We start from the raw sequence: 24,003 nt of genomic DNA on the forward strand, positions 1-24,003 counted from the left end.
GGACGTTCTACGCGTGAAAGGGTATAACAGAAAAAGAAGATTAAATCAGTTTGAAATGATGGAGCTCTGATATGTATTAAACCCAGTGATAAAGTGTCAAAACATTTTAAAGGTCAATCGTTATTGTGGAAGCAAAAGATGACCCATTAAGAACAAGCCACATCCTGAAAACTCTTATTTTGAACCACCAAGTTCAAGTTTTTGATAACCGTTCTTTTTGTGTTGTGCGTTCATTTTTTTTGGGGTGTGATCTCGGGTTTTTTGGGTTGTCTGTTTTGAGTGTTTTCTGAAGAACGAAATTGATGGTGGGCGCGGGTTCTTGCTTACAGGGGTAAACTTGAACTTTCACTAACCTGTCCTACAGAGGATTTTACCCTTGTCCAGTAAGCAAATTTGATATCCATTTTCTCATGTATGTTGAGGGAATAAATGACCATTCCCTCAGTGTTCGAAACTCTTCAATGAAGAGCAAATAACAAACTCAAGCCTTTAATTGATCCAAATACTGAAGGGCATCGTTTTGAACCATTGGCATCCCAAGAGACTTGAGATAAGCTTCAGTCAAGAGCATCAAAGACTTCATGTTACTTTCCTCTTCCTGAAAATTTAATCTTGGGATTCTAACAAGGTGCTTGATATACTAGCAGTATTCGTCAGCAAAAAACAGACCATGGCCAGTGACTTCAGGCACAGATCATGCTAGTTTGTAAGAGTTCAATAAACCATGCTTTCATCAAGACAAAAGAATTACAAAGGTGATTTCACATGTACAAAAACACAAACAATAAACCTAAGTATAGAAACATCACAGACTCTACAGATGTAATCTTCTTTATCATTTGATCCAGTAAACATAATCATGGCTCAAAGGGTCTGCAGCTATGGTGGTACACAAGTTTGTTGACATGCATGAAAATGTCTCACATTTATTTTTAGTACCACGAACACAAACAATAAGTATCATACCATGACCGACTACTGCTAGCAAATTTTATCCTACTTTAGGAGCTTGGACAATCACTTCCACAAGTTCCATTCCATTTTGAGCTTGCAGAAAAAAGGAAAATGCCGCTGCTAGACATCTTGTGTTCCTGCAAACACTGTTGCTTCTTGTAATGACAGATTAGTTGGAATAATCAGCAGTACGCACCATCCAAATCTGTTGCTAAAAAAACCCAGGAAGAGATGGTTTATCACCCAAGTCCAAATCCAATGCCTATAGCAGGTGTGATCCGAATATAAAATCTGACTCAAGTATCAACCAAAGGACAAACACATTAATCTGACTTGAGTATGAATCTTACCCAACTAGTGCCCATAGGATGAATCTCAGTCGCCGAACTAAGGTGAGACACAAGAAAGTAGACAACTCATTGAAATTTAAATGTGTCATCAAGCCAATTCTTACCAAAACTGGGACGTGTATCATCAATTTGACACATGGCTCATACCAAGTTGAACCCTACTAATTCCAGTCCTTTACATAATCAATCAACAATTCATTTGTATCAAGCACAGCCAAGGATGTAAAATTAACTTCTTGTAACAAAATGTTGTTGCACCCGCTGAGGGTTTCAACCTTAGTAACAGGGAGACAAATAAGTGTGTCAGTGTCTGACACGACGACCTATATAAGTCAGACACGAGGACACAACAGATCAAAAAGAAAATTATTACTATTTTTTAGTTGCACTACTAATTCTTGGGCTGAAGACCTTAAAAATCTCCTCCTTACAAACATATAGCTATGAAAGTGGCACATCATGGAGTTGTAACTATGTTAATTGATTATATTCTTAGGCTTCAAAAGTGGCATATCAGGGTGTAGAAGAAACCTTACTTAAAATGGTATATGTACAATCCTTGAGCATTTCAAAACTCGTTTGTGTTAAAAGACTAGTGGTTACCCGCTGATTTGTCACTTGGGAGACTGTCACTTTTCCGAGGACATTTATTATTAAAAAAGCCAATCTAGTATCACACAGCAAACATAGAACAAAAGCTAAAGTGACGAGAACAATCAAACCTAATTGCGTCCATATGCTGAAACAAAAATCATACAGTGTACAATAAGAACTCAAATTACACTTAACAAAATGCAAACATGAATCAATACGAAATGATCTGAGGTTCGATTTTTTCTGGATATAATCTCCTTGCTAGTCAAGTGTTCAAAATAGCATTCACCGCAGTACACAGCTCAAAACCATACATATGGTGGTTGCTATTTTCTAATATACAATTTCCTCTTCAGGGGCTAGTTTTTGTTATTATTGTACTTAATAACAGAATTATTTGTCATACAAGTTGAACACTGGAAGCCGTAATCATCTAGAAAGGAAACAGCTTACCCGTAAAATCCCCTTCAACTATAATGTATAGTCCTATAACTATGCCTACCGTGTTCATGGAGCCTATACATTAAATTTTATTTCAGGAACTTTTCACTGAAGCTCTATTTGGGCTTTGCGCCACAATTTGGAAGAAGAAATGGAATTAAAAAAGGTTATTTCCATTCGACTGTTAAAAAGCACCTAAATGCGGTTCAACTTCGTGACTTCTGGTGAATTTTCAATGATGCGCACCAAGAAAGGAGACTAATGTGACGATAAATTCTGGTTACCTCACATTCCCTGTACACCACCTGAAAGCAAAGTGCACAACTGAAGAAGAAGAAGAGAACATAAGAGACCTAAAAGAGATTAGGGTGGGAACAAACTAGGGAGGGAATCACTACCTATCCTCTTGTTCGTAGTTTAGTGGTAGAGCCTTGGCCTTAATATAGGCAGTGACCCTCCTTCCTATTTAGTTGAGGATCACTACAAATCAAGAAGATTCCTTCAGAGAGAATATAGGATAGGACCTAATTGCCTACTTGAGCTGCTAGACTTCCATTGAGAGTATGGTCGATGAGGAATAAGTCAGAGATTCTAGCTTCTAGACACTTTCTACTATCTTAAGATTGTGTTAACCTAGTATTGGATTTGTTTCAGCACTCATTGACTCAGTTCCAGTTCTTGCTAGGTTAGAATAACTAACCATCTCTCCTAGCCGTTATGGTGCATGCCAGGCACATGGAGTCACTGAGACCTCATTCTGGTGTTTCATTGCATATCAGAGAGCACATCTTTAGCGCTCACATTCTATCATGTGTCCAAATGGGTTAGTGCACACATAACTAATTCTGCAAAATTTGGTCTTCAAATAATCATCCACCCTTAAGAAAAATTATTCATATATCGAAGAAATGTCAAAGCACCAACCACCAATATGAAGATGAAAAAATAAGTGTGTCTTACCCATTTAATGAAATACTAATACTATGTATGCTTTGGAAACAGCTCCAGTCAGAATTTGAAAGAGAATTTCAGGGCCCATTAATTATAAACACAGTTAAAGTAGAGGGGATAGTGAGATACATAGTGACACTGCACACAAATTGCAGAGCTTAAAATTTATAAGTACAATCTAGTGAAAGTAACAAAGTAAGATTATATGAAATTACTTTCATTCTTCACATTTACCCTAGCAACAAAAGTAGGATGGATATAGTTGTCAAGGACAAAAAACCACAAAAGAAAATGAATACATACCTCAACTTTCTACATCTTGTAAAACCCATCTCCCTCTTTCAAATCTGCAAGCCCAATCTGGCATTTGTATGCATGTACCATCTCAGGGACTGTCACTTGATACTTAGTGACATACTTCTCTATGAATTTCTCCTCATTTAATTTCAACGCTGTAGTGACTGAACCTGCATTCACTCTTCCTATCAAACCGTTTGAGTACAGAACTTCCAACACATTACACCTAGGAATGACCCTCTTCTCAAGACTTAGAGCAAGTATCACTGGATTTTTCGCAATATCCGACAGTTCAAAATTTTGTTTTACAGTGAAAAACTCGACCCTGCTTTGCACATTCTCTTTTGAAAGTACGAAAATACAGGGTAGCCTCTTAAACATTGAAAGACTCTCCGCATGAGAAAATCCCAATTTGCACATAAAAGCCCATCTCTCTTCCCAATTCAATTTACTTATAGCAGACATTGCAAAAATTGCACGAACGAACATAGAACTTGACGAATCAAATCCCATTTCCTTAACTTCGTAAACTATTGTCCTAAAACGATCGTTTTTCAAAGACAGCGGCCAAGGATTGGTCATGAACAACTTCATAATATTGCATTTTGGAACACCATGATCCCGCAATATCGCAATATTAGACCCCATTACATTCTCAAGCTTAACATTAAAAATCGGACGCAGGTCGATTCAAAATGGTAAGAAACTGTTCATTGGTATCAGTAAAACTCTCGATGAAATTGATAGAAGGAATGATTCGGTTCTCCAAACTAATATGTAGAAACTTTGGAACACTTGTGAGAATCTTAACTAGCCTAGAACCAGAAACACCCAAACTAGTTAAATATTCAATCTTGGGCTTGATTGTTTTGTTGACATCAGCATTTAGTATAAGGGGGTTCCTTGAAATGAGTTTAGCTATGGATATTTGAGTCAACCCATGGTTTTTCAACAAAGTCAGCACTGAGTCTGGGTTTTCAGTGGTTTTCAAGTTGAGTTTCTTGGATGCCTTAAGAGCCGTTTTAAGTGGTAATCCACATGAGTTCATAAGATACTCTACTGTTGATGAACTTGATGTAAAACCATGGCAATGGAAATTGAGATGAAGATGAAGTACAGTAGTTACTGGTTTAGTTTGTTGTAAAGTTGTACGAACAAGTGCATGCAACATTGTAACAAAAAGGGGATGAATAATTAAAACAACTTACAGAGAAACTCCAGCATGAATTGCAAGAAACTGTAACGAACAAGGGTTTCATTGTTTTTTTAGTTTTAACTTTTGAGCACCCCCGGGTAGATGGAAATATGTTAAGGGCACCCCCATATATACAACACTTGAAAAGTGACTAGATTTACACTTTCTTTATTCTTAGTAAGAGAGAACTAGGAGAATTGATGAATAAGAATATCTATATACTAAAGCAGGGACCTTCAAGTGACTAGATTCACACTTTTTTTTATTCTTGGTAAGAGAGAATAATATCCCACTTTCAAACGTCATTCAAAGCAACGTCTACAATTATCTTGACTATCTATATAAAGCTAAAGTGTGTTGAAGACTTTTTAGTTAAAAGGAAGATTTTTTATTAACTAATATGTGGACTCTAATACGATAGTTAGTTTTTTTTTTCTCTCCCATGGAGATGCCCTCAAATATAAAAGAATAATATCTTTTCTAATAACCTACAATCCCACCTATATGGAACTTTTTTCTCTCCTATGGGAGAGTTTGATGTGGCACTCAATGTATTTTTCTAATTTTTATATTTGGAAACTTTGAATTTGAATATTTTCAATTCTTATATATTTGAATCAAATAAAAAAATTAAAAAATACTAAAAATAGGTGATTTGTAAAATGTCCTATTACTTAATCAAACACTTTTAGTGTTCAAATTCTTATATATTTGATCAAATAAAAAAATTACTAAAAAATAGGTGATTTGTATAAACTAATTCTCTATTACAAATAATACAATTTTAGTGTCTATGATAAAACACTAACTTATTTCGAATATATCCTTAACACGGCCTCAAAACATAGTTAAAAACAATTATACAAAAAATAACATCACAAAATATATAATAGAAAATGAAAAAAATAAATAACGACAAAGCAATAATGATAAATATTTTAAAAAATATATAATACTGAATGAAACTAACGTCAAAAAACAATTAATATGAAACCGAAAACTGGATGCAAATGTATCGAACTAATCTCAAATAATATTTAACTAGAAATCGGAAACTAGATGCAAATGCAAGCATTAAACTAATCTTAAAAAGTAATTAATAGAAAATTAGAATATGGATACAACTGCATTAAACTAACATCAAAGAATAATTAACGGAAAATCAAAACTTGGATGCAAATACATCAAACTATTATAAAAAAATAATTGTCAGAAAATTAGAAACTGGATGCAAATACATTGAGCTAACCCGCAAAGATTAAATTAACGGAAAATCGAAAACTGGATGCAACTGCATTGAACTAACCTCAAAGAAATATTAATTATAAATTGGAAACATGATGCAAATGTATGGAACTAATCTTAAAAAATAATTAACGGGAAATCGGAAAACCGGATGCAATTGCACTGAACTAATCTCAAAAAATAAACTGGATGCAAATGCATTGAACTAACCTCAATAAATAATTAAAGAGAAATCGAAAACTGGATGCAAATTCATTGAACTAACATCAAACAATAATTAATAGGAAATTAGAAACTATATGCAAATGCAAATTTATCAAATAATAAACGAGAAATCAGAAACTGGATGCAAATACATTAAACTAATCTCACAGAATAATTAACATGAAATCAGAAACTGGATGCAAATGCATTTAACTAACCTCAAAGAACAATTAATAGGAAATTGAAAATTGGATGCAAATGTATTGGACTAACCGAAAAGAATAATTAATGAGAAATCAAAACTGGATGCAACTGCATTGAACTGATCTCAAAAAGCACTACACCATAACATGTTATTTGCAACGGCAAAAAAGTGTTGCTAATAATTTTCGCAATGCTTTTTAAACGTTACAAATATGGCGTGGATAAAGTGTTGGAAATATTTACAACGCTTAAAAAGTGTTGCAAACAGAAATTTCCAACGGTTATTAACCGTTGCAAGCGGAACTTTCCAGCACTTATTATAACTATTTTGTGCACAAATTTAAAATCTTTGCAATGGTTTTTTATTTCACAAACGCTTTTTAAGCGTTGGTAATTTGTTAAAAAATTTACCAACGGTTTGTAACCGTTGCAAAAATGTTAGTTAATTTAAAAAAAAATAATTTAAAATTCGTTTGTAACGGTTATAAACCGTTGCTGATGGGTTGCTAATAAAAAAAAAATTATCATATTTTGTAGCGAGACCAGCTAAACTTACAATAAACAATGAATACAAGAATACAATAAACAATGTATCATCGTTGCCAATTGAAATAACTAAGTTCACAACCATAGATGTGAAAATTTCTTTTTCACCACCAATCAGCTTTGAAGAGAGTGAGGTCTTTCCTATAATAAAAAATAAAAAAATAAAAAAAATGCTTTGAAGAGAGTGTGGTAGCAGCACACTTTGCCAACAAACTCTTCTTTTCTTCCATACTTTTCCCCTCTATACCTGCAAAGAAGTTCCTTAATTTTGTTAATTGCACCAAATACAAGTAGCAAACTCATGGCTTCTAGAACAATTTGTCATGAACATATCCATCCAATCAAACCAAAATATCCAAATTCCTTACCAAATTGGAAGCATCTCAAAAACTACGATAAGACTTTTGAGTGGACACCATCCTCAAAAAGGCTTGACCTCCTTTAAAAACTCTCCCACAAAAAGAACTACTCTAGTGGTTCCATCACCAACCTGTAGACAATAAATCCGATCATTAAAATTACAAGTGAATTCCAAATTTATCCCTAAAACCTAACCAATACAATTATTAATGATACCCTCTCAACTTTCTCTTAGACAATGTCCTTGTTAATGTCATTATCTTCTTTAAAGTATAAGTTGTTAAATGTTGTAGTAATGCAACCATCATAACCCACTCTAAGATAAATATAAACTTTAACTTAAAAATTTCACTCTTTTTAGTCACCAATCACTAAAATTAGTAAATTTGTTTTCTATTGTATACCTCGAATCTTGAGACTTGGCAATATCGACAAGAATCTTAGCAATCAGGATGAACAACATCAAGAAGTTTCATAATAGTAGCACCATCATTAGAAATAGTAGCATTGCCCTTGTCATCATGAATCAATTTATCCATTCCTCTCGGACCCAGTGTTGTTCGGACGACATCTGCAATTCCTGTACTAGCATTTATATTGCTTATTATTTGTGGCTTTCCTTGCGATGTGTCTGTTCCTTCTTTCAATAATATTATCTGCGGTTGCTGTATTCAGATTCAAACTTAACATTAGTACTCCACACAGTTCTCATGCAACATAAATAACCATGAGATAAGCACAACCTAGGACTTGTCAGAGGTTACCTTATTAGGCAAATAGGAAGGATCACATACAACTTTCTTACATTTAGCAGTTTCCCCTTCAGATGTCACCCCAAAGGCTTTACCATTTGCATCAAACTCCACCTACAGCCATAGAAGGTCAATGCAATTCATCTAAAAATCGCATGACTTATTACGACAGTAATTGGAGAACATCACAGTTCAGTTGTTTAACTAAATTTAGTGTTAAGACTTAGCAGATTTCATAAAGCTAGAGGTGAGTCAAGTATTACTAGCATAAGAAATTTAGGGGATTGAGATGCTAATGACGTCCTAAATTCGACTTGGATGAAAGTGAGCTACAACAAGTAACATAGACTTGCTAGATTTGTGGACAAACAATCACCTTTTTTCTGTACAGAAAACTACCTAAAAGGATAAGGCCACTCAAATCTGCCACTATCCAATCCATCTCATTCAAGTGGGAGCAATTTGCTAAACATACTCCACATTGATTGCTAGTGGATCTCGATGAGAGTCACAGGAGAGTGCTTTGAGTTAAATGTCTCCCAAGAATCTAAGGAAACTTCGGGCTATGAAAAATGTACCATACTCAGCCTTGATCGGAGACTTATGTCTGCATGTTGTGTACAAGGCCGGACATCTGCTATGCGATTGGGTTAGCAATATCAAGGTTCCAAACAAATCACAGGTCGCATGGAATCGGAAGGTCCAAGAAGATAATGAGGTATCTAAAAGGCAAATGGACTACTCAATTTGTCTACCAAGGAAGATCTTAAGTCGATTGGGTACTCCGATGCGGTAGGGTTGGAGGACCTTGATGAGGAAAGGAAGTCAACTTGGGATATACCTACATAATGAATGGAGGTGCTATATCCTGGGCGGCAAAAACAAACTTCCATAGCTTTCAACCATGGAAGTCGAGTATACTATGATTGCCGGTTCTGCCACCGCGAGGGAAGGTATGTGGCTCGAGCAATTCATCAAACACTTCCCGATTGTTCTCAAGAGTCAACGGTTCAATATCGGATGGACGGATGGGCACTCTGCATATGCTAAAGATCCAGTACCATGGAAGAACCAAGCGTATAGAAAGTTAAAATACCACTACGTCACGACAAATGATGCGAAAAGAAAGTGGTTCTCTGACATATATCCACCGTGGATGGTTTAGCGGATCCACTGACCAAAACCTATTCCAAAGGAACTTCTTCCCTTGCACATGTAAAAATGCTTTAAGTTAAAGAGGATGTGGATTATGTTAAGAACAACTTTGATGGTTTTAATGAATAAAAGTGCATTCTTTCCAGATCGATTGCATTCTCATTATCTTTGTTTATCATCTCATATGTATGTCGTTAGGGTTGATTGGTTCACTCACATGAACAGTCAACTTCCATTTTAAATAGTGGGAGTTTAGCCTTGACAAGTCACTAAACCTTATAGGAAGGGTGGACTGAGTGCGAGTCATACCCCTTCTTATAATTGGATAAGAAGAAACAGAACTCATAGGGGAAGATTCTGCCTAAAACCTACAAATTGTTGCCAGTGGGAGCATAGTATCCTTGAATTGTCATTAGGGATGACAACACTTGCATGGTATGGGGACATACAGATATCTATTGTTGAGTAAACAAATTAGATATTCTTGCCATGACATGTTTTTCACACAAACATGTGTATAGTTGACCACGAGAGCAAGAAAAGAAATATCCCTAAAATTCTTGCTATGTGAGCTCTATTGATATATTTTTGTTTAAAACATATCGAATGGTACCTCCTTGAACTTTTGACCTTGTCAAGAAAAATAAGAGGACTACTCGTAACTTTGGTTTGCTCCCCCACAAGCTCTTACTAAAAGCGTCAATTGGATGCATCTTTGGGAAGTTAGTAGAGAACTCGGCGAATAATGACTTAAGGTCGGAAAGAGGGTAAAAGAACCCGAAGGTTTATCACACAATCAATCGGATTCTACCCGGCCAGACAATTGATGATAATTGTGAATCATGTGATACGTTTTGACTTTATGGTGTGGACTCATAGGGATGAGTGCTATTTTGTCAAAGTGATGAAACAAACAGATCTTGGGGGTATACACACACTCTCGGATATTAGGTTTTCGGATTCATCTTCTTTAAGATCACTTTTCATGGTAGATCAATGGCGTATTTGTGCTTTTCATTGCGACTTTGCTACTTTGAGATATCATGATACGTGTGCTGTGGTCACACGAACCATTTGCCGTGTGAGACACACAAATGGCTAAAGCATTCTACTTAAATGCTTCTCTTAGAAACCTTCTTCGTTGTGGGGCGAGTGGGAGATGTTGGAAATAAGGTTGGATAGGCGTAATGAGATAAGGATAAACCATTGAGTATAGGACTCATCCTATCGATATTAGATGAGTATAGGACTCATCTGTCGGATATTAGATGAGTATAGATTCTATCTATCAGATATTAGATGAGTATATGACTTCTATCCTATCCTCGATATTAGATAGTATAGGACTCTATCCTATCGGATATTAGATGAGTATATAACTCTATCCTATCGATATTAGATGAAGTATGGGGCTCTATCCTATCCATTATTGAGGAGGTGGGAACATATAAATAGACCCCCCCTCTCACATATTAATCATCTCAACAACAAAAGAAAAGCTCTCTCTCCTTTAATGGCACCTCCAACATTTTCTAAAGTAGAAGCCCGGTAATTTGTGGAGATTCCATAGGTGGTATCCTCCCTAGCCATTATCGATTCTTGGTTGCCCCGTGAAAAAAGGTTGCTTCCCGTTAAATTGGTTGGAACTTGGCTTTCGAAACCAAAGTTAAGAAGAAGAAGATCTTGAGTGTGTCAAGAACATCTTCTCCTCAGATCAAAGCTTGGAACTTGAAATTGAAAACTTGACCCGATCTTCTGTCTTACATTTTTCGCGCTATTTTATGCACGTGGTATAACGTAATTGTATATATCATAGGAATCATGCATGTGGATAAAATATACCAATGTAGGATTTTATCGATATCCATGCATGATTCCTATGATATCATAGAATTAGCTCTTTGTCGCATGGATCAAAATCTTCATCACTATCATTATCAATATCCATGTCTAAGTCCATGTTTGAAGTTAGAAGAAAAAAGCTGATCGAAGAAAACAACGAGCTTACTGAAAAAATCAGATGTTATATTCTTATATATTACGTGAGCAAAACTTCTATTGTTATTAGGATTTCTACAGAGACTAGTATTTGGCAAAGCATAGTTCTTTTAGGACTGTCAATGGGCTGGACTGCCGACCCCTATAGATTCTACAGTTCTATCCACAGGCCCATTGGGCTATTAGTGGACTTCTAACAATGGGCCAGAGGAATGCTTAAAAGTCCAAACAATCAATAGCCAAAACTGTCTAAAACCCCTGTAAACTGTCTAAAACCCTTGCTTTATTTTCTGCCAATTCAAGCTGAAGTCTCTCTCTGATTTCAAAAATCTATTCAAGGCAAATCCTCAAAAACTATTTCTCACTCCTAAGTTCTTCTAACACTTGAACCTCTTTTCTGTTGCAATGTTGCATGCACTTGTTTATAGAACTTTGCAACAAACTAAACCAGTAACTACTGTACTTCAGCTTCAGTTTTACTGTCAGGGTTTTACATCAAGTTCATCAAACCCCAACACGTCTTTAACAGTAGAGTATCTTATGAACTCATGTGGATTACCACTTAAAACGGCTCTTATGGCATCCAAGAAACTCAACTTGAAAAGTACTGAAAACCCAGACTTAGTCCTGACTTTGTTGAAAAACAGTGGTTTGACTCAAAACGCCATAACTAAACTCATTTCTAGATTGCCCACTATGCTAAAAGCTGATGTCAACAAAACAATCAAGCCCAAGATTGATTTTTTAACTAGTTTGGGTGTTTCTGGTTCTAGGCTAGTTAAGATTGTTACAAGTGATGCACAATTTCTACATAGGAGTTTGGAGAACCAAATCATTCCTTCTATCAATTTCATTAAGAAATTCACTGATACCGATGAAGAATTTCTTACCATTTTGAATCAACCGAGTAGGATTTTTCAGATTCAGCTTGGGAATGTAATGGAGCCTAATATTGCATTATTGAGTGATAATGGTGTTCGCAAAACACAATATTATCAAGTTGTTCATGCTCAATCCTTGGACATTGGCTTCTAGAAACGATCGGTTTAGGACAATTGTTGAGGAGATTAAGGAAATGGGATTTGATTCGAGGAGTCTAATGTTTATTCAGGCAATTGTATCAAGGTCTGGTATGAGTAAAACTAGGTGGGAGAGAGATGGGCTTTTTGATGCACAAATTGGGATTTTCTCATGCGGAGAGTCTTTCAATGTTTAAGAAGCATCCCAGAGGTTTCTGTACTTTCAAAAGAGAATGTGGAGTGCAGGGTCGAGTTTTTCACTGTAAAACAAAAGTTTGAACTGTCGGATATTGCGAAAAATTCAGTGATACTTGCTCTTGCTCTCGAGAAGAGGATCATTCCTAGGTGTAATGTGCTGGAAGAACTGTACTCAAACGGTTTGATAGGAGTCGGAATGCAAGTTCAATCACTTCGGCGTTGAAACTAATTGAGAAGAAATTTGTAGAAGTTTGTCACTAAGTACCAAGACGTACTCCCTCAGATTGTGAGTGCATACAAAAGTCAGATTCGGCTTGCAGAATTGAAAGAGGAAGATGGGATTACAAGATGTAGAAAGGTGAGGTTCGCATTGATTTTCTTTTCTGGTTTTGTCCTTCCCAACTAATATCATCCTGCTTTTTAGTCTGGATAAATGTGAAGAATGAATGTCATTTTTGTAATTGTACTTTCTCAAGTTGTACTTTGTTTGCAGTGTGATTATGTATCTCTTCCCTTCTTTATTGCTTATGTATTTCTTGTTGAACTGAAATTTAAGAGTCACCTATAGTAAAAAAGAGGGCCACTGAAAACCACTAGGTAACAAAAACCCGCAGGGAACTCGTTTGCAAAAGCCACATTTGAAAATCTCAAACTGAGGCTTGGCACTCTTGGTTACCTTTAGCTTGTCAAGTTCTAGTAATCGGCTTGATTATGAGATTCTGACTTTGGGTCGCTTTACTGATAGTCTTCGTAACTACTTCTTTAGTTCGTATGTCAGATATCAGTGTTACGGGTGTCCATAAGAAGAGTTGTACCAGAAACGGAAATAAAGGTCTAGATCGACTTACAGAAACAGGCCTATGCATTCACTCCCACTCAACAAGTTTGCACTTCTTTGCCTATGAGCTCCAAAGTATGCTGCTATGTAAATTGTCAGCCTAGGATGCAAGTCTTGAACTTACAAGTAAGAATGTAGTCCAGCTACCTCTCTTGTTTGTAAACCCTAGGATGTCTTGAACTTACATATAACTAAAACCCTAATCACGTATATGTTAAGTGATTGACACTTGACAGAATGAGTGTCTGTTGATGATGGCATAGTTGTTAGTGCAGGCATTACTGTGGTACTCGCCAGAAAAATTGAACTTACGTAGAATTAGATGGTTGTGTTGTAACAAGTACATGTCTAAATGTTACTTACAGAAGATAGTAGCATTTTCTTAATGAACATATAACTGCCAATGCATGGCAGGTTGCTTTTTGTATAGCTTCTGGGGAAATGCATTGTTCTTCTTTACAAGGTTTGTTTTCATGCTTTTCCTTGTCACATTCTTACCACTTAATTCCATCAATTCAATAGTAAAAGCCGCAATCTACAGTAACTTTGCGGGATAACAGTATATTAGTTTGTCATTTCTTTTTAAAGAAAATCTTTAGCTTCTTTCTCATTCGAATACTTAAGACAAATATAGACACAAATCTTCCTTCCCCTGTAGGAACTATACTCAATTTATAGATATAGTTTAGAAATGGTTATGGACTTATGTTTAAAAGTAGAAACCTCAATTCATCTTGTAAGTCCACTTTTAGGAGTGGAGTAACTTTGGAGTCACGATAAGGTGGAGTTCATATAACCATTCCCGTTTTTGAATCCTTATATTCTTCTCTTTTTAGAGGAGTAGCTTAAAGGGTTTGCTTTAAAGGATTTGTGTGGTAACCAATAAAACCTTTCATCACAGTTTCCATCAGTGGTTAAGAAACTCACAATCATTGTAGAGAAGAGCTGGATTCTACAGAAATATGATACTTGTAGCAACTTGTTAGTAGAACAGATTGAAGTCTCTGGAGCACAAGTGATTCTCAATACCCAAAGATTCCAGTCTGCAGAAACGTATCCAATGATAGCACCTTGTCTTAGAAGCCACACTTTGAGTGCTCCCGCCAGCAAAATCACCAGGAGTCCCATCAATTCGCAGATGACTATTTTAATTTTAATTTTGTATATGCATAGTGCGTGGTAGGTTCACCAAGGCATCCTGGACTTTCTCGTTCTCCTTTTCCCTGTTAAGAGCATATTTCCCTTGTTGTCATCATCAATTTTACTCCATATCCATCTACGTTAAACTAAGAATCGTTGACGAGGCTTCATGGAAACCTATGTTTGTATGGAATCAAATGATCTTTGAATCTGAAAGTTTTAAAAAAAAAAACGAAAAGCTTTTCTTCTTTTATTTTTCTACACAGACGTGGTCCGACCAAATGGGACAACTATTCCTTCCCTGTAACAAAAGGATCATGGGTAACTATTACATTCAGAACGGCTCTACTGGTTTACGTAATTAAGCTCCCCTTTTTATAGTAGCAGATTTACTTCCCAGGAGAGCCAGAAGTGTTATGTGAACACAATATGAATGAGGCAATTGCTTCCTTACATAGAACAAGTTCTTTCTACTCTAGTTGCACAAAGCCACAAACTAGTTACTGGTAAGTGAGAATACTTTACTTAGTACTAAGTAATACAATTGGGCAATGGAGGCCTGTAGTGGAGAATGATAGAATTATATCTTCTAGTTTATCTTCCTTTTTAACTAGGTGTACTTCTGATATTTGTAATAGTAAAGCTAATGGACTAGCCAATGAACTGCAGAGTTTCATAAAAAAAAAACGTACTAAGTTATATGTGTGACAGTTTAGAACTTTAGAACAATATGTTCACTCACCATGTCAACTACAACTCATTGACTTTACTACCCTCCCTAACCTCAATCCTCACTGGAAAACCACCTTTCATCTTAGAGGTCAGATGAGAAATGAACACAGGCTGGAAACCTTCACCTAACGCTGGCACTATTCGAAATTGACGCAAAACCCCAGCTACCACTCTCTTCATTTGCAAGAATGCCATCTCTTTACCGAGACAAATTCTAGGCCCAGCTTGGAACACTGGATATAGAAAATTATCCCTCCCTACAAATTTCAATTTACCTTCACTTTCATCCCTCTCCAGCCATCTCTGGCTTGAAATCTGCCCAGTCTTTACCCCACAAATTCTCCATTCTCCCCATTGCATAAGGATGATATGTGACCCTCATCCCCTTCTTTACAACAGTTCCATCTGGTAAAACATCGTCGCCTGTTGCCTCTTTCGTGTCTGCAGGGACTGGTGGGTACAGTCTCATGCTTTCGCATAGTGATGCATGAGTGTAAACCATGTCCTTTACTTCATCGTACATTGATCCTTTCAGGTTCTCCATCATAATCTCGTTAAGTATCTCTTTTTCTACATGAAAGTTGCAAGAGATTAACCAGAAAAACCATGTTAAGGCCGCTGAGGTTGTATCACGACCAGCTATAATGAAGCTTATAACCATATCAATCACAAAAGCATCATCTGAATGGCCGGAATTCATGATCCTTGAAAGAAGATCGACGGTTTCTAAAGAGGACTTGTCTTTTAGTTTTTGCTTCTTTTCTTTCACAATGGGTCTGAGAAATTGCTTGCTTCAGTTGCTTTTCAGATCCAAGGTTAAGTGCCATTTTCAGCTTCCAGGTGCTGGAAATATATAACCAAACCGTTCACTGATAATCTTCACAGCATCCTCAAAAGCAACTGCAAACGGTGCTTGTGGGAGTGATGGAGACAAGTACTCGGGATCAAACCCAAAGGCAATCTTGCAAATGTTGTCGAAGGCAAATCATTGGAGAATATCTTGAAGATCAAGTACTGAATTATTGGCTGCCGCGTCTGAGAGAATGGGATAAGGCGATTGGAGAGCTCTGAATCAACTACAGTCTCAACAAACTTACGGAGGGACTTAGTGTTGAACTCATGGCTTAAAATTTGTCTTCCGAACTTCCAGTTATCACCATCAGCATTGAATATGCCATTGCCATGGAAATCGACTAAAGTAGTAGTAAAGAAGTCTCCTTTGGGGTAAAGAGAAAATTTAGTCTTGAGAATGTGTTGCACATTGGAAGGATTGGCAGTAACAATCTGACGTTTACCAAGAGCCCGATGAAACACAAATGTCCTAGTAGGACACTGACTCAGAATCTCTGCAAACCATTGGCTGTATCGCCCTTTTATTCGCGATGATAGCAAGTGATGAGCCAATCAACGGGTAATGACCTCGGCAGCTTAGAGACACAACCGGTAGATGATTTTGGACAAATCCTTTTTATTCTTGATGAAGATGAAGAAGTAAAGTGGAAGGATGAAGAGAAGAAAAATAGCTAAGAGCACAAAATGGAACACGATTCGTAATTTGGCATATACCAAGTTAAGTGGTTGTACTGTACTTGTACCTTTGTGAAATGTGTGCTGTTTGTCGTTGATATGGAATTGATAATGCTGGAAAGTGTATTTATAGCTTATTCATTGCGTCTATTGACCCATAGAGCAAATACCGATAGAGAATTTTCTTTCCAAATGAACTGTTGCCCCTGGTACGCGGTTTGAATGTGCTGTTTGGCACATTCCTAACAGTACATAAGGGGCGGCTATTACTCCAGGCATATTATTCAAGATGGCGAATGTTAAGGTGACCAACAGAGATTGCCTGTCAGTAATAATATGAATATGAAGATTCTTTGGCCCTTCGCCCCATCCCATACAATTGAAATAGCCTATGATGATGATTGTGATAACGATGTCAGCTTCGAGATGCTTTTAGACAATTGGCTGTTGCAGGAAAATGTTGTGTCAATTATATGTTGCAGTAAAGATGAAAGGAGATTGTCAGGTTATATTCGCAGGTGTAATCTCCTTGCTAGTGAATATGCCGGTTGCTATATGCTAATATGCAATTTCCACTCCGGGTACTATTTTTCGTAATTCTTGTACTTAATAACAGAATTCTTTGTCATACAAGATTACAAGTTGAACACTGGAGTCTGGAACCCGTGATCATCTACAGTAAAAACAACTTGCGTAATATAAAAAAATATGCTGAAACCCTATCAACTATCAACTATATGCCTATAACTATGCATACTTGTGTTCATTATACATAAATTTTGGTGGTTCTTCCATAAAAAAGTTGGTAAGTAAGGTTTCCTAATTTGTCTAAGTTCAAATGGGCCTCCAATCTTCTTGGATGAACTGATGAAGCCAGCATCAGGAGTATTTCAGCCACAATTTGGAAGAAGAATTGGAATTAGAAATGGTTATTTCCATTCAACAGTTAAAGCACCTAAATGGGTTCAACTTCATGACTTCTGCTGAAATTTCAATGATGCACACGAAGAAAGGAGACTAATATATGTGAGGATAAATTCTGGTTACCTCACAATCCCTGTACACCACTTCAAAGCAAAATGCACAAGTGCACACCTGAAGAAGAAGAAGCGAGCATAGGAGACCTAAACGAGATTAGGGTGGGAACAAACTGGGGAGGAATCACTACCTATCCTCTTGCTCGTAGTTCAGTGGTAGAGCCTTGGCCTTTAATATAGGCAGTGATCCTCCTTCCTATTTAGTTGAGGATCACTACAAATCAAGAAGTCTCTTTCAAAGAAAATATAGGATCGGACCTAATTGCCTACTTGAGCTGCTAGACTTCCATTGAGAGTCTGGTCGATGAGGAATAAGTCGGAGATTCTAGTTTCAAGACACCTTCTACTACCTTAAGATTGTGTCAACCTAGTAGTGGATCTGTTTCAGCACTCATTGACTCAGTTCCAGTTCCTGCTAGGTTAGAATAATTAACCATCTCTCCTAGCCGTTAAGGGGCCTACCAGGTACATGGAGTCACTTTCGGACCACTTTCGGTGTTTCATTGCCTATCGAGAGCACATCTTTAGCGTTCATACTCTATCAAGTGTCCAAATGGGCACTGACCGAATAGTGCACAACTGCACACAAACCTAATTTTGCAACTTTTGTATTCAAATAATTATCCACCCTCAAGAAAGTTTATTCCTATATCCTCAAAGAGCATAAATGTCAAAGTCAAGCACCATATGAAGATGAAAAACAGATAACATGTCTTGCCCATTTACTGAAATGCTAATACTACATTTTTTTGTATGCTTCAAAACCATTCCAGAAAGTGAGAATTCAAAAGAGAATTTCAGGGCCATTGATTATAAACACAATAAAGAAGAGGAGATAGTGAGACACATAGTGACACTGCACACAAATTGCAGAGCTTAAAAAATAATGTACAACTTGTGAAAGTAACCAAGTACGATTACATTAAATCACATTCATTCTTCACATTTACCCTAGCAACAAAAGTAGGATGGATATAGTTGTCAAGGACAAAAAACCACAAAAGAAAACGAATACATACCTCAACTTTCTACATCTTGTAAAACCCATCTCCCTCTTTCAAATCTGCAAGCCCAATCTGGCGTTTGTATGCATGTACCATCTCAGGGACTGTCACTTGATACTTAGTGACATACTTCTCTATGAATTTCACCTCATTTAATTTTAACGCTGTAGTGACTGAACCTGCATTCACTCTTCCTATCAAACCGTTTGAGTACAGAATTTCCAGCACATTACACCTAGGAATGATCCTTTTCTCAAGACTAAGAGCAAGTATTACTGGATTTTTCACAATATCCGACATTTCAAAATTTTGTTTTACAGTGAAAAACTTCGACCCTGCTCTGCACTTTTTTTTTTTGAAAGTCCAAACTACAGGGATGCTTCTTAAACATTGAGAGACTCTCCGCATGAGAAAATCCCAAGTTACGCATAAAAGCCCATCTCTCTTCCCAATTTGATTTACTCATATAAGACATTACTATAATTGCATGAACAAACATAGAACTAGACGAATCAAATCCCATTTCCTTAATCTCGTAAACTATTGTCCTAAAACGATCGTTTTTCAAAGACAGCGTCCAAGGATTGGTCATGAACAACTTCAAAATATTGCATTTAGGAACACCATGATCCCTCAATATCGCAATATTAGACCCCATTACATTCTCAAGCTTATTCTGAAAAAGGTTCATAGGTCGATTCAAAATGGTAAGAAACTGTTTATCGGTATCAGTAAATTTCTTAATGAAATTGATAGAAGGAATGATTTGGTTCTCCAAACTATAATGTAGAAACTTTGGATCACTTGTAACAATCTTAACTAGCCTAGAACCAGAAACACCTTCAAACTAGTTAAAAAATCAATCTTGGGCTTGATTGTTTTGTTGACATCAGCATTTAGTATAATAGGGTTTCTAGAAATGAGTTTAGTTATGGAGTTTTGAGTCAACCCATGGTTTTTTAATAAACTTAGGACTAAGTCTGGGTTTTGAGTGGTTTTCAAGTTGAGTTTCTTGGATGTTAACAGAGCTGTTTTAAGTGGTAATCCACATGAGTTCATAAGATACTCTACTGTTAAAGACGTGCTGGGGATTGGTGAATTTGATGTAAAACAATGGCAATGGAAATTAAAATGAAGTACAGTAGTTACTGGTCTAGTTTGTTGCAAAGTTCTATGAACAAGTGCATGCAACATTGCAAAAGAAAAGGGGAAGAATTGAACAGTTAGAACAACTTACAAAATATAATGAGTTTTGAGGAGCAGCGTGAATTGGTTTTGAAATCGATAGAGACAGTCAAGCATGAATCGCAAGACAAGAAGCCAACGAGGGCTTTACTGTCATTTTATAGGGATAGGGGTTTTGAGTAGGGCTGGAAATGGTACGGGATGACACCCGAATCCGACCATATCCGAATCTATTTAACGGATATGGTTTCTATGTTTGTGACTAGAATCCGACCCGAATATCTGAAAACCCAAATAATTTTAACCAGATTTATATTTTGATGTCTAAAATTAATTTATATCTTACATTTATATATGAAAATCATTAAAATAGTGTATTTTTTAATATTTTTTAATAGATATGGATATCCGAAATCCGAATGGATCTAAATATGGTAAAGAGTTTTGAATGAAAATCCAACCCGAACCGGCTCCATTTCCATCCCTAGTTTTGAGCACCCCGTGTGCAATTTGCTACCAAGAAATTGGGCTGCTGGAAGTATTATTTTTGGGTTTTAATACCATTTTAGTTATTTTCATTACTAAAAGTCGTTATTTTTTAAAATGTTTTCGAATTTGGGGATATGACTCGAGACCACTGCGAAACTTTTTTTTTCAAACTTTTCCGTCTTCTCTTTTTACCCTTTAACCGTTTTTCAAAAAAAAAAAAAAAAAAACAAAACAAAATTTTTTGGCGGAAGCGTTCTACGTTAAGGTTGTTACTGGTCTTGAGAGGGAGTTTGAGTTATCTGCTCGTCAAAAAGCAGTTATTGGATGCTTGCAGTCAGAACACGCAAATAATTTTCTACTTGCTATTCCGATGGAGGGACTTGGACAGTAGAGCAGGGAATCATGTCGGGTTTGACCCGAATCGGACTCGACCCGAACCCGAATAGTTTGAGTTCGGCTCGATTTTTATATCTGTTTATTTATTTGGGTCGGGTTTGGGTCTATCGGGTTCGGGTTTGGATATATTTTTTGGGCTTTTTTGAATTTTTAGTGTTATCCGATCGGGTTAGTCGGGTTCGGGTCAGGTTCGGATATTAAATTTCGGATATAATCGGGTTGGATATTATGAAACTATTCGATTCAATATAGCCATATCCGACCCGATCCCCCGCCTATTGGACAACCGTATGTCAACGGTGGAGTATCGTTTTATTCTTCTGCATGCGCCTCATGATTTTTTGTACTCGGACGGTGGTCTATGCCCCGCTTTGCAAAAAGAGTAGACTAGATGCTTTCGGGACCATCGCGCATTGTCAACACTTCCTGTTTTCAAATATCGACATGATCATGTCGAGATATTTTATGTGATGCATTTTGGAGGTCGTGGTACAAGTGAAGAAGGAGGCTCTCGTCAATTTTCTCAATTGATCCGAATGAGGGAAGATCGACACCGGTCTGCGGATGTATTGATTCTGATTGGTCCGAGGGAGGCATCGTGTGTTGATGTAACCGGAGCCTCTCCATTGGTAGGGATTGGGAATGGAGTCTTTGGGGGGGTGACGCAGCTAATAGAAGCGTGGCGCAAAAGATTGAGAAACACGGGGAGGCTTGTAGGGCTAACTAACATTGTTTCATTCATTCGGTTCGACACATTTGGTTTCTTAGCACAACAAATCGCTGAGCTCCTTAAGAGATTGCAGAAAGTTATGGACTGCAACGTAATGACAACTGGTTCTAACGAGTTTGTATTTAGGAGGATAGGATTTGCCATTCAGAAAGGACTTGCGGTGTAGCTTGTTGCACGCTTGTCCTAATTATTTGTAAAACTCGTTATCATTATTAATAAAATAAAATTAGAAAAAAATAAATAAAAAACAACTAATTCACATTTTATGTGATTCATATTCTTCACTTAAATTCCTTCTTTTTATTTCTTCCACAATCTCAGTGGTCAGAAATTCCGTCAGTACTCCGGTATTAATAAGGTCAGATTCTTTTCTCATTTTAAAATGCATTATATTGTTATTTCACTCATATTTCATATAAGTGCATATTGTATTGAAATGGAATTGTTTTGAATTGTTAATTCACTCATATTTCATCTGGACATAATAAGAACGTTTTTTTTTAAATCGCAAGGTTGAAATGGAAAATACTTAAGGGTTTACCGTGAATGCATTTTAAAATGTGCAAGAAAAATGTGAATTGCGAGCATTGTCTAGGTGTCTTTGAAGGGTTTATTGTTTACTAGGTTTAGAGTTTAGGATCTAGGTTTTTAGTTGGTTTATGGTTTAGTGTTTAGGATTTATGGGTGTTTAGTGGGTTTGGGGAGTAGTAATGGCGTTGTCATGTTGCTTAGCATTTTGAAATGCATAGCTTGTTTTGACCTCCATTACTTTTGATTTATAGTTTGAATTGCATCCGAGATAAAAATAAATAAATGTGAACCTTTTCAAAATACTGCAAATCGATATTTATAGGTATTATAAGTAAACATGTATAGTTTTAACGTATGTAGCTTTGGAATGTAGGATATTTTCTCATTGAGTTAATTGTCTTCTTTGTGTATATTAGCTAACTATATGTTGGTAGTTTATAGATTATTCAAGAATGCCAACAATTATCTTTTAATTGCAAAAAAATGCAGCAGATCCTATATAAACAATGACAAAGTCCGCGGCAGATCGAAATGATTCCCTAGTATAACAGCAAAGTGTGTTTTTGTCAGAAGCATCGATGTAGGATTCAAATTTCTAGTGGAACAATTTACAGTAATTCCAAATTTTCAAGTTCACATACATTATAAACTAAACTTGAAATCCAAAATTGAAACACTCAGTTTCAAGTGATTCATTCTTCCTTTCCAATCACCGCATTTTATTCAGGCTTTAAGCTCCAACTTCTTTTCTTATCAGACAGGATCTTAAATGTCAACTTTGCACGAGCTTTTTGAATTTTTTCTCCACAATTGCTTGCTGTGAGCCTGTGAATAAGAAGGCATTGTTTTGTTTATACGACCATTGCATGAACTTGCATACATAAATTGCACAGTCCACCTTGAAATCATAATTGATATTAGAGTCCTCATAATGAATCAATAATTTACATAAATTTTAAAAGTATTGGGACTATGGGCATACGATGAATCGGCGAATCAGTAGGCCACAGTTTTTTGCCTTCTTTACTACGATGTTTGTTAACCAACTCAGTCACTTTATTTCTCTGTAAATTCAATCATTTAGTTAGACTAGGGAAGAATAACAAAGGCAGATTAACAATCAATAAATTGGGTCAGGGAGCCTCTTTTAGAAAAGTTAACAAATAATCAATTATAACCACCTATTTTGTATTTTTAAATGCATATGCACAAATATAAACCACCAGCATAGTAAATTTATTTTAAAATACTAATGCATTTTAAAATGTATATGCGTAATAATATGCATTTTTCACAAAATGCATTTTATTATTTAGTAGTTTCGACCAACTATTATGAAATGCAATAAGTTGGTTTAGGGTTTAGTGTCTAGAGGTTTAGGGTCTAGTTTATAGGGGTTTAGGATTCAGTGTCTTGAGGTTTAGGGTTTATGCACTTAGGGTATATTGTTTAGAGGTTTTTAGGGTTCAGGTTTAGGGTCTAGTTTATTGGGGTTTAAAGTTTATTATTAGGGTCTAATTTACAGGGATTTAGGGTTTAGTGTGTAGAGGTTTAGGGTCTAGTGTTGACAAGTTTAATTTGTGATACACCATATGCAATTTAAAATGCAAAGTCATTGTCAGCACTCTAGGGAAGGCAACAAAAATGAAATATGCATAATACAAGCCCCCTTATATATAAGGTGCCAGAACCAACACAGGTTGCTATGGAACTCCTATATACAATTTTTTGAAAAAAAAAAAAAATCTCCTATATACAAGGGGCTAAAAACATGTTTATAGTGTGCCTCAAACTAACAATGAAAGCCCAATAAAACAGGCAAAGAGCCAAGCCAAACACTAATATGTGCTACTACCTATTGGACAGTTAAACTCTAAGTATGTTTTGAGCTAAAAAAACAATTTTTTTGAAAAGCAATCAAAAACATTTTC

General features: G+C 36.3%; 2 long non-coding RNA genes and 1 pseudogene across 3 annotated transcripts; all 3 read right to left on the minus strand.

The window, feature by feature from the left end:
- Nucleotides 1-711: 711 nt before the first annotated feature.
- Nucleotides 712-20,173, minus strand: LOC147506094 (uncharacterized). 2 transcript variants are annotated; one of them, XR_015193577.1, is made up of 2 exons: nucleotides 19,979-20,173; nucleotides 712-3,757 (listed from the first exon to the last, which is right to left on the minus strand). It is a non-coding gene; the product is annotated as an uncharacterized LOC147506094 (long non-coding RNA). The 2 variants fall into 2 exon arrangements; XR_015193576.1 differs by lacking the exon at nucleotides 19,979-20,173 and adding an exon at nucleotides 4,796-4,947.
- Nucleotides 7,440-8,524, minus strand: LOC147506095 (uncharacterized). The gene is made up of 3 exons (XR_015220735.1): nucleotides 8,106-8,524; nucleotides 7,829-8,006; nucleotides 7,440-7,471 (listed from the first exon to the last, which is right to left on the minus strand). It is a non-coding gene; the product is annotated as an uncharacterized LOC147506095 (long non-coding RNA).
- Nucleotides 15,094-19,041, minus strand: LOC147506096 (cytochrome P450 94A2 pseudogene; annotated as a pseudogene).
- Nucleotides 20,174-24,003: the final 3,830 nt, after the last annotated feature.

The sequence above is a fragment of the Coptis chinensis genome, chromosome 4 (assembly GCF_015680905.1).
Source record: "Coptis chinensis isolate HL-2020 chromosome 4, ASM1568090v1, whole genome shotgun sequence".
Lineage (NCBI taxonomy): Eukaryota > Viridiplantae > Streptophyta > Magnoliopsida > Ranunculales > Ranunculaceae > Coptis > Coptis chinensis.